Here is an 11364-nt window from a genome sequence, read left to right as displayed (position 1 = left end):
AACTTTAAATTTCATGTAATTCCTTTGTTCAAATAATAAATTTTTGCTAAAAAATTCAATATATTTTTACTGCAAAAAATTTACGTATACATCATGCAATTCTTACTTTGCTCTATCTGGTACATTGAGCAATTTTATTTGGCTGGGGTTGTCTTATATAAAAATACTTCCTCCCAACAATATTTTGTAAGACAGTAAACCTCAAGATTTAACTCATCTCATTGTTTGGATAAAATACACTCTGCTCTTTAGACTACTGTTCTAACCCCCTTTAAATTTTTATATATATATATATATATATATATATATATATATATATATATATATATATATATATATATATACTGGCAAAAATCAAAAACAACAAGAAAGAATAACTTCATATTTGTATTTTTTTGGATATTACAATTGTTTTGATATAAACCAGACAATTTTAAATTTTATAGTACAAATTTCCAGTTTTTTTCAACGTCTTTCATTTTCATTTCGATACTTTTTTGTGACCAAGAGCAGAGGACCGCTTGAAATATAAAAACAAAAAATTGAATACAAAAAAAAATAACACTGTTTTCATGCTTCAAAAAACCCTCATAACCTTGAAATCATTAATATATATATATGTATATGAGAGAGAGAGAGGGGGGATCATACAGGTATTGATAAACTAGGTTAAACGTTTTATCGTATGGACGTATTATTGCATAACATTCACACTTCAATGTTCACTGAATGTGGAATAATATAGAGTGATTGTTTATTCACTGTGACCCAGCAAGAATCAAAAACACAATCTTTGAAAATCTGAAAAAATCTGATGTTACTTATTTTTACCTGAAAATATCTGGGATCGATTATACTCGACTAAAAAAAAGTCTAGAAGCGCTTACATCAGACTAAAAACGTTTGGAATCGCTTATATTTCACTAAAAATGTATATTTTACTGAAAATGTTTGGGATTGTTTATATTACTCTTAAAACGTCTGGGGTTGCTTACTTTTGACTGAAAAATTTTGAAGCGACTTATATTTCTCGAAAAAAGTCTGGGGTTGTTTATATTTCTCTAAAAAAAGTTTGTGGTTGTTCATATTTCCCTGAAAAAATCTGCATACACACCTACAAACATCCTACGAACACTTTACCTCTTCTAATTAAAACTGTCATTAATAAATAAAACCGGTTCTCAACCTTCAATATTCGTATGTCCTTAATTGCATGGAGTCAGATTCTACATACTTCAAACGTTGTCAATTAAATGTATTCTTTGTTGTAACCTCTATAGCCTCATTCCCTTCACCCCTTCTCCATCTATAAATCAACCAAAAAACCTACGGGCCATAGATTCGGTAAATTTGTTAACTTATATGGAACGGCTCATCAAAAACTTGTTTACGTTAGACTTGAAGACAACCATATTGTAGTGAGCTGGAAAGCAGAAAAATGGAAGACAATTCCATAGGCGTGCAGTTCTAAGAAAGAAGCTTTGCTCATGGAATCTACGCTTAGGTTTAGGCACAGATTAGTAGTAGTTCTTCTTCCCCTTTTACCATCAATACTATAGACCTTATAATCACTCTCAAAGCTAGTAGCAGTAGTATTAAGAAAGTGTATTTACTTGTAAATATCATTTGTAGTTTTTTTTTTTGTTTTTTGTTAAAATAAATATTTTTTTATTTTACCTTTATTACTTTTATTAGTTTTTTTTTCTTTTCTTTTAATTTGTTGGACAGACATGTAACACATACAACTGACCAGCTCTTCTCTTTGCATCCAGAGATCAGAGGAGAAGTTTTTCTGCAAGTTTATTGTGACGAGTGACATGCACTCTCTCACAGACGTGATGTTGCCAGTCTTATTTTTTTTCTTTAAATACTATTATGATGTTCTTTAGAATTGTCTGATCTATTCCCTGCTTCCTTTGTTCCAGCTTGTTTGACTCGTTGGTCTAGTGGTTTCCATTAATTCACTGTTTGAATACCTTATTATACAGCTTTCTATTGTAGAAGCTTCTTTCCAAGAACCACAGGCTTGTGGAACTCTCTTCCTGCTGACTGTTTTCCTCCTACTTTTAACTTTGGTCTTTTCAAGACTAAGGTCAATAGGCATCTCTTGTCTTTGAGATAATCATCTTGTTCTTGTTAGCTCCTTGCATTAAGTGGCTTCAGGCCTTGTCTGAAGTGATTTCCATAAAAAAAGTGTTGATGACATCACTCATAATGAGTTGGCATCATCCACTTAAACAGAATCGAAAAACACAGATAATCTTTTATGACATCACAATGGATGACGTCATCCACTAAATTGGGTGAAAAAAAAACGTCTAAAAGATTCTTTATGATATCATAAATGCTTCCCACCATCAATTATGATGCACAGCATAATCACAGTGAAACTGTTCTGTTAGATCATCAAAGTTAAGCTATGTTGAGTCTGGCCAGTATCAGATGGGTGACCATTTGGGAATACCAGGCGTTGTATGTTGGAGAACATCGAGACTTCCTGCATTTCCTGCATCCCACCTGACTTCCAGCTGTCTAGACCTTGTCCTGCTGCTGGATCAGGCTCGTTGGAACAAGTGAGTGAAGCAAGCTTTGCGCAAACCAGCTTCACTTTAAAACAAACTCTCAGCGTGGGTCATCCATTATCCCTGGGATGATCAGACAGTCTTCATCATTCCGACAGACAAACATGATGGGATGATGCAAGGGAGTGAAACTCGACTAGTGAGGGTTGAAGACATGCGTTACATGGAGAGAAATACTATGAGAATGATACGATGGATGTCTAAGGCGAGTCTTAAAGATAAGCTTAGATCTAGTGGTCTCTGAGAGATATTAAATTTGGACAGTATAGGAGGATGTGTGTAGAACAGTAGACTTGGTTGGTATGGCCATGTTGAAAGAATGGATAATAGTTCTTGGGTTAGTAGATGTAGAAATGTTGATGCAGCAGGTTTAGTTCACAGGGAAGGGCAAAGGAAAACATGGTAGGAAGTGATAAAAATTGAATTTGGGAAAAAGTGGGATAAATAAAGACCTGGCCAGAGATAGTGTAGTTTGGAAGTCAATTTCATAAAGCTATACAACACATGTTAGCAGGTAAAATGGACATTAAACCGAATATAATGATTATGATGATATTTACGTTTGACAAACTCTTCCCTGCAACTTTTTTCACAGAAAAGATGTTGCAAGCCTGTCTTTACTCTCTCATTATTTTCATAACAGGTGCTCGTCTGAGCTCCAATCTATGGTCCCACCTTGCCGGACTTTTGCAAAAAACACTCAACTAGCACTATAAATAACCACTATCAACAATTTCCCCCACTCTATATCTGTGCCTAAATCTAAATGCAGATTCCATGAACAAAGCTTTTTTTCCTAGAACTGCCAACCTGTGGAACACTGTTTTAATAGTCTACTTCCTGACCAATTACAATATGGTAGCCTTCAAGTCCAATGTAAACAAGTTCTTGTTGAACCGTCCCCTTAAATAATCGAAGTTGTCCCAACTTACACTATTAACAATTACTATACTGCCACCATACATGCATTAGCCGTTATCCTCAAGTAGCCTTTAGGCCTTGATAAGTTGTTACTCCATTATTATATATCTGTTTCCTCATTATTCTTTTCTTTTGTTTATTCTATTGTAGAGTTATGGTGTCTGCCGAGAGCGTTGAAGACAAGAGATAGCCATTTTACTAAATCTACCATGTCTGTATGTATCTGACTTTAGTAAGGTAAGAAGTTTAATGAAATGATTTAAAATCTAGTTATTAATCTATCAATATATATAAAAGCGAAAATGTGTGTGTATGTATGTATGTATGTATGTATGTATGCTTTTTGTGTATGTCTGCAAAAGGCTTTTTTCCGAGGCCTTCTCGCTCGGTTCGCTCCTTCTTAAGACTTTTTATATCGCGTCGAAATCATAATAACTACGACTTAACAATGGGGGTCACGTGTGTATTTAATTTACCCGACTTTTACCAGATCTCCGCGCCTTCGAAAAGTGAATGATCTGGCTTGCAGTGCAAAACTAGGTCAGACACCATGTCACTTCCTCGCACCTGTTTATTTTGCTTTATAAACATTCGGTTAACACACTTATCAGTTCCTCTCCCCTCGTGGCCAAGATGGTTAGGTGACTGGCTTTTTTTCCCTTTTGTTTCCACCTTCGCGTCAAGGCTTCAGGGTTCAATCCTACCTTCCTACTAAAACTTTTTTTCTCTTTTACCCGGCCAACGTTTTTTTTTAACACACACACCTCCAAACACCCGGGCAATGCCGAGTACCCCCCCGCTAGTCTCTATATATATAAAAGCAAAAAATGTCTCCTGTGTGTCATGAGTAAATTGTTGGAATCTGTGTTAAATACAGAAGTAATCAACCATCTCAACAAAAATAACCTTCTTAGTTACACTCAATATGGTTTCCGTTCTGCTAGATCTACAGCAGATGTGCTTACAGTTATATTTCATAGGATTAGCAAATCTCTCGATGGAGGCCACCTTTCTAGGGCAATTGCTCTTGACATATCTAAAGCCTTTGATAGGGTATGCCATAAAGGTTTACTTCATAAGATCTCTAGCTATGGTATAGCTGGAAATGTCTTCTCAATTATTACATCATTTCTTTCTGATAGGTTCATAAGAGTAGTAGTTGAGGGGCAAAAATCAGAAGCTCACAGTATTAATGCCGGTGTCCCTCAGGGGTCCATCCTGGGCCCAACTCTTTTCCTGATCTACATTAATGATCTTCCAAATCACATCCTTACATCACTTGTAGACATTTATGCTGACGACACTACCATTTATGGTAGCACATCTAAGACAGTAAACGACCAAGTTCTCTCCAATTCTCTCTCCTCTGATCTTGAGCACGTAGTACAATGGGGAAAGGAGTGGCTGGTTACTTTTAATGCATCTAAAACCAAGCTTCTCTCTTTACATCATCAACACTCTGATCCACATCTGGCATCAATTGAAATGAATGGCTCTCGTCTTCAGGAGGCCTCAAGTTTTGACAAGCTTCTGGGCTTGACCTTTACTCCTGATCTTAAATGGAACACGTACATCAAATCTGTTGCCAAGGCCGCTGGAAAAATGGTAGGATCTTTCTATCAATCCGGTAAATATCTCACTGCTGATGCTATTCTCTATCTATATAAGAGCCAGGTACGCCCAAGGATGGAATATTGTTGCCACATCTGGGCAGGAGCTGCTAGAAAGGACTTGTCCTGCCTTGATAGAGTTCAAAATAGACTTCGTAGCCTCGTAGGAGATGTCCTTTTCTCTTTGCTGCAACCTCTATCTCACAGAAGAGATGTTGCGAGTTTGTCTCTTATGTATCGTTATTTTCATGGAAGCTGTTCAACTGAGCTTCAATCTATGGTCCCCCTCGCCAAACTTTCACAAGAAACATTTGTCTAGCTGTACACACTATCAATAATTCCCCCCACTCTTTATCTGTGCCTAAACCTAAATGTAGATTCCATGAACAAAGCTTCTTTCTTAGAACTGCACGCCTGTGGAATTGTCTTCCGTTTTCCTGCTTTCCGGCTGACTACAATATGGCTGTGTTCAAGTCTAACGTAAATAAGTTCTTGATGAGCCGTTCTATATAAGTTATCAAATTTACCAAATTTTCATTACTGATGATTACTATATTGTCCAATGTCTACTGTACACTCTTTGACCCTTATCCTTGAGTGGCCTCTTGGCCTTGATAAGTGGTGATGCCTATGTAAAAAAAAAAAAAAAAAAAAAAGTGTGTGTGTTTGTATGTCTCGCAAAAACTTTCGACACAGGCCACGGATTTTCACGAGTTTGGTATCATTTTGAAGCTCCATATCTTGGACGACAAATATTGAAAAATTGGGCAAAAACATTCATTCCTTCATCCTTAACGGCTCTTTTTTTTACAGGGAGGGGGTGAAAAAAAAATGGTATCTTCATGACACGATGGCTTTACGCATGTGTCAATACGCGCAAAAGACGTACATTGAATTCGTTTTAAATCTTATAAAAACCGCCCCACTTTCATCCACGCGTCTATAGCGCGATGGGTTAAGTGACAGCGTCGTTATCTAAATATTTCAGGTTCAATCCCAGTTATCAGATGTACCTTTTTTTCTCGATTTTTAAACATTTAATATTGAAACGAGATACCATTTTTTTCCTTTTCACTGTGTTTTTTTTTTTTGTTTTTTTTCCTTTTTTTGGGGTTTTTGTTTATCCAATTGTTTTAAAGAAGTGTTATATCCGTTCGCTGTTTTATTTGTTTTGTTTTTTCCGATTTTTTAAAAAAGTTTAAACAGGGTTATAAATTCGCTTATTCTTTGCCCTCCCTACATACACATCTTCAAACACCCGGGCAACGCCAGGTACCCCCGCTAGTCTATATATATAAAAGCGAAAATGTATGTATGTATGTATGTATGTATGTATGTGTGTATGTTTGTGTGTCTGCAAAAAACTTTCGACAGACTGAACAAAAATTCACAAACTTGGTCTCATATGAAAGCCCCCATCCTCCGCCCGACAAATATCGAAAAATTGGCCAAAAATGTTAATTTTTTCACCCTGAAATCAACACTTTTCTACAGGGGGGGGGGTCAGCAAAAACCGTCCTCTCATGACGAGATCGGTTCTACGCATGCATAAGATGACGTCATAACCTGATTTAGTTTAAATATTTGAAGAACTGACACAATTTCATGTACGTCGTGTTAGCTCAGTTGGTTAGAGTGTTGAGTCATTATCTAAACGTTTTGGGTTCAAATTGTGGTGTAAGATGTCGTCTTTTTTTTTTTTTTGATTTTTTAAATTTTATTGAAGCAGGGTTATTTGAGCCATTTTTCACGTAATGTTCATTTTTTTTTTTTACTTCGCTTATTCTTAGGTTTTCATTAACACCCCCCCTACCCCCGACCGACCACACACATCCAAAAACACCCGGGTACCCACCGATTTTTTAAATTTTAATATTGAAACAGGCTTATTTAAGCCATTTTTCACATGTTTTTTTTTTATTTTTACTTTTCAGAATGTTTAACGTTCGTTTTTCTGTTTTCTTTTTTGTTTTTCATATTTTTACATTTAACATCGTTCGTTTGCCTTATGTTAGTTTTTTTTTGTGTTTTTTTTACTTCGCTTATTCTTATGTTTTGATTATGCCATGCATGAACTGTTCATCTCTCGGATCCGTTAAGTACATAAATTTGCAACGTCATATTATGGCACTCACAATAGCTGAATAGATTAGAGGGTTGTCTTATAGTTTTTGCATTTATGCCCACTTTACAGCGGAAGTTTTATTTTTATTTTTCAAAACGTATAAACCCTGTGTATCGCTTTATTGCAGGTCAATATTTTTTTAATTTTAGAATTGCTATGAAATGCAGAGAAGTGAAATTTGGTATAACACTGGAAGAACATAACAAGGTGCCTTATTGCCCTGATTTTTGTGGAATTTGAACAAATATTTTGAAAATTATGCTAATTTTTCTATTTTCTGGTAATTTTAAGGATGTATCACTTTATTACAGGTCTCCTAAAATATCTAGAAAGGGTCGATTGACAGCTAGTGAAAAGGAATGTGTTGTTGCAGGTCTTGTAGAAGGTTTATCTCTCATAGAGCGCTTGGAAGAGATCGAAGAATATTGTCTTCATTTGTTGAAAACCAAAACATCAAACCAAGAAAAGACAAAAACACAATAAAGTCAGTTTCTGCTCGTGATGTTAGAAAAATTTTACGTCAACTTATCAAGCAGCAGGGTAGCAACAGGTATATTTGACAAGGCTGGAATACCTTTCTTGTCCAGAAAAACATGTTGAAGTGTCTTAAACAAAATTGTAAGAAGCATTAAGCCCATAGTAAGACCTGTTTTAAACAAAACTCATGAGGAAAAACGTTTGGCTTGGGCTCAGAAATACATAAAAACCAGCTTTGAAAATGTTCTTTTCACCAATGAAGCCAGAACAACCCTTGATGGACCAAATGGGTGGGCCAAAGTTTGGAGTCCTCTTGGATTCCCTATCCCTCATAGATTCTGTTGTTAACAGGGAGATGAAGGTGTCAGGTTTTGGATTGGAATAACCTGCAATGAACTAATTGGACCATTTTGAGTGCCAGAAGGTGTCAAACTGACAAGCCAGTCTTATATTTTATTTTTAAATGAGTATTTCTCACCATGGCTTGATCATCTTCTATTAGCGCGTCACCGCAAATTGATTTTTATGTACGACAATGTGCCATCCCACTCAACCAAGGCTACGACATCCTACCTCAAGTCATTAGTGGAGAAAATTTGATGACATGGCCACCTTGTTCTCCAGATTAACCCAATTGAGCAGCTCTGGTCAATAATAAAGATGAAAGTTTATGAAAGAGGTGTTCAATTTTCATCGAAAGATTTTGGAAGTTTCCTATAGCATCACATCATCTCAAATCTGCCTATTGGCATCATCATTTGACAAGAGGCTATTCAAAGTGATTCAAGTTATGTTTTTTTTTTTTTTTTTTTTTTTTTTTTTTTTTTTACATGGAGGTCACCATTTATCAAGGCCCGGAAGCCACTTGAGGATAAGGGTTATTGTGTGTATAGTAATGAATGGGATAGTATCGTAGTATTTGTCAGCATTGGAGATTCGACAAAGTGTCTTACTTAAGGGGGCGGTTTGTCAGGAATTTGTTTATGTTGGACTTGAAGACATCCAAGTTGTAATCAGGTGAGAAACAGGCAATTGGAAGAGAGTTCCACAGTCGTGCACTTCTAAGAAAGAAGCTCTGCTTATGGAATCTACGCTTGGATTTAGGCACAGATAAAGAGTGGGGAAAATTAATGACAGTAGTTTCAGCCAGACGGGTATTTTTTGTGAAAGATTGGCGAGGGGGACCAGAGATTGGAGCTCAGAGGAGCACTTGCCATGAAAATAACGATAAAACAAAGACAGGCTCGCAACGTCTCTTCTGTGGGAGAGAGGCTGCAGGGAAGAGAAAACCACAAAGTCTATTTTGTACTCTGCCAAGGCAGGATAGGCTGTTTTTAGCAGCTTCTGCCCAGATGTGGCAGCAGTACTCCATCCTTGGACGTACTTGGCTTTTATAGAGATAAATAAATATTTTCCTTAAACAAAATAATGTGAAATTTGTTCTTATTTTTGGTTAATATTGTTACTGTTGTTGTATCTTCTTTATTTCATATAAATAGAAATATGAGGTTAGAATATTGTTTTATTACCGAAAATGTACGTTTTTAGAAACTTGCAGTAAAGTGATACACATTTAAAATTACCAGAAAATAGAAAAATTAGCATTATTTTCAAAATATTTGTTCAAATTCCACAAAAAAATCAGGGCAATAAGGCACCTTGTTATGCTCTTCCAGTGTTATACCAAATTTCACCTCTCTGTGTTTCATAGAAATTTCAAAGTTAAAATATTGACCTGCAATAAAGCGATACACAGGGTTTAATTTTGAATACGTCTATTTCGGTAAGCTTTTGCATTTAAACAAGATTTTTTTTAATATTTTGTTTTGTACTGTGCATTATTTACTTGGCAATTTTTTTTATCGGTGGTTAATTAAATTAAAACAAAAATCATTTTTCTTATTTCATTATTACTTCATTATTATTCCTAATATTTATAAAAGACCTCTCTGATAAAATTGTCTCTGTGATGGATATATTTGCTGATGACACCACTCTCTATAACAGGCACCAGGGAAAAACAAATGAACATATATCTAAGGAAATGGCAGAAACATGAGAGGAAGACCTCCAATATGTAATAGAATGGGGACAAAAATGGATGGTCACATTCAATGCTGCAAAGATTAAGCTTGTTTCCTTCAATAATTACAAGAACCCTTCTCAACCACGAATAGCTATGGCTTAAAATACATTACTTGAAAGTACTTCTTTCAAACTCCTCGGCTTAACGTTCACAGGGAACGTGAGTTGGAACAGATAGATTGAAAACATTGCCAGGGCCTCTGCAAGGAAGGTGGGCTCTCTTTACTGTACTAGAAAGTTACTTACGCCTGAAAGTATCCTGTACCTCTACTAGGCCACCATTCGCCCATGTATGGAGTATTATTGTAACATTTGGGCTGGTGCATCTGCTACTAGTCTCTCATTTCTGGACAGGGCTCAAAAGAGAGTTGCCAACCTGATAGTATTGTTGGGCTGGTGCACCTGCTACTAGTCTCTTGCTCCTGGGAAGGATTCAAGAGAGAGTTACTAACCTGATAGGTCTTGAACTGTTATTTAAGCTTCAGTCTCTGTCCCATCGACAAAATGTTGCATCCCTCTGCCTGTTTTACAAGTATTTTAATGGTGGATGCTCCGACGAACTACAAGCTCTTGTACCCCCTTGACGTAAATACCCCTGACAAACCCAACAATCAGCAAAATCCCACCCCTACAAAGTAGCGATCCCTAGATGTAAGAAGGCCTTCTATTCTAATAGTTTCTTCCCCAGAACTGCTAGAGACTGGAACTCCCTTCCAGGTTCCTGTTTTCCCAACTGTCCTGACATGCAGAAGTTCAAGTGTAATGTGAACAGACATCTCGCTGCTCGACTCCCTACATAGCAACTTATGTCCCCGATAGTAGCCCCCTAATCAAAGTGCCACTGTGCCTTGTTTGGGGGGAAAATGGAAAAAAAAAAAAATTATTTTCACTTCACTAAAAAGAAAATGATGGGTGGGTGAAATTTAATTTTTGTAGTGCTCTGGAGGTATCCTTCATTTAGCACTTTCAGTAATTTTCAGTTCACTCTGAAGGCCTAAATTTTATTTTTTCACATTCACATAAAAAAGGAATTTCTCTTCTGGGAGTGGGCGAGAAACTTGACACCATTTAACATCTATTTAGTTTCTTATGAGCCTCGGACAATGCCAGGTGGCCCTGCTAGTCTATTATATAAAAGACAGTTGTCTGTATGCATGTTTTCATATCCAGCTAAAAGTACAAAACTACTAACGAAAGACCCATCGAGTGATATTGTCTTGATTGTCATTGCTCCGGATGAATATCTAAAATTTAGAAAAATTTATTCATTGACTGGGGGGTCAACTGGGCCAGGCTTCATTGGTGAGGGTCAGTTTTTCAGTGTTATTATGTATGAATTTGGATAGAAAATGATTAGGTAGCGGATTGGCGTCCAAATTCAAAATGCGTAAACTCATTTGTATGCACATAGTCTGTGCATACACTTTCCTGAATAAAAACAAATAATTATACTTTGGACCAATCAGAAATCTTTCTGAATTTATTTGAAATGGTCTTTCTGGGAGCCACCTAAATCCTTTAGAAAGCCAGATTTATTTTTCAACAAACCAGTAGAACCCAGTTG

The sequence above is a fragment of the Euprymna scolopes genome, chromosome 34, assembly GCF_053919585.1.
Source record: "Euprymna scolopes isolate OS-2025 chromosome 34, ASM5391958v1, whole genome shotgun sequence".
Lineage (NCBI taxonomy): Eukaryota > Metazoa > Mollusca > Cephalopoda > Sepiida > Sepiolidae > Euprymna > Euprymna scolopes.
Note: the sequence above shows the minus strand (reverse complement) of the source record.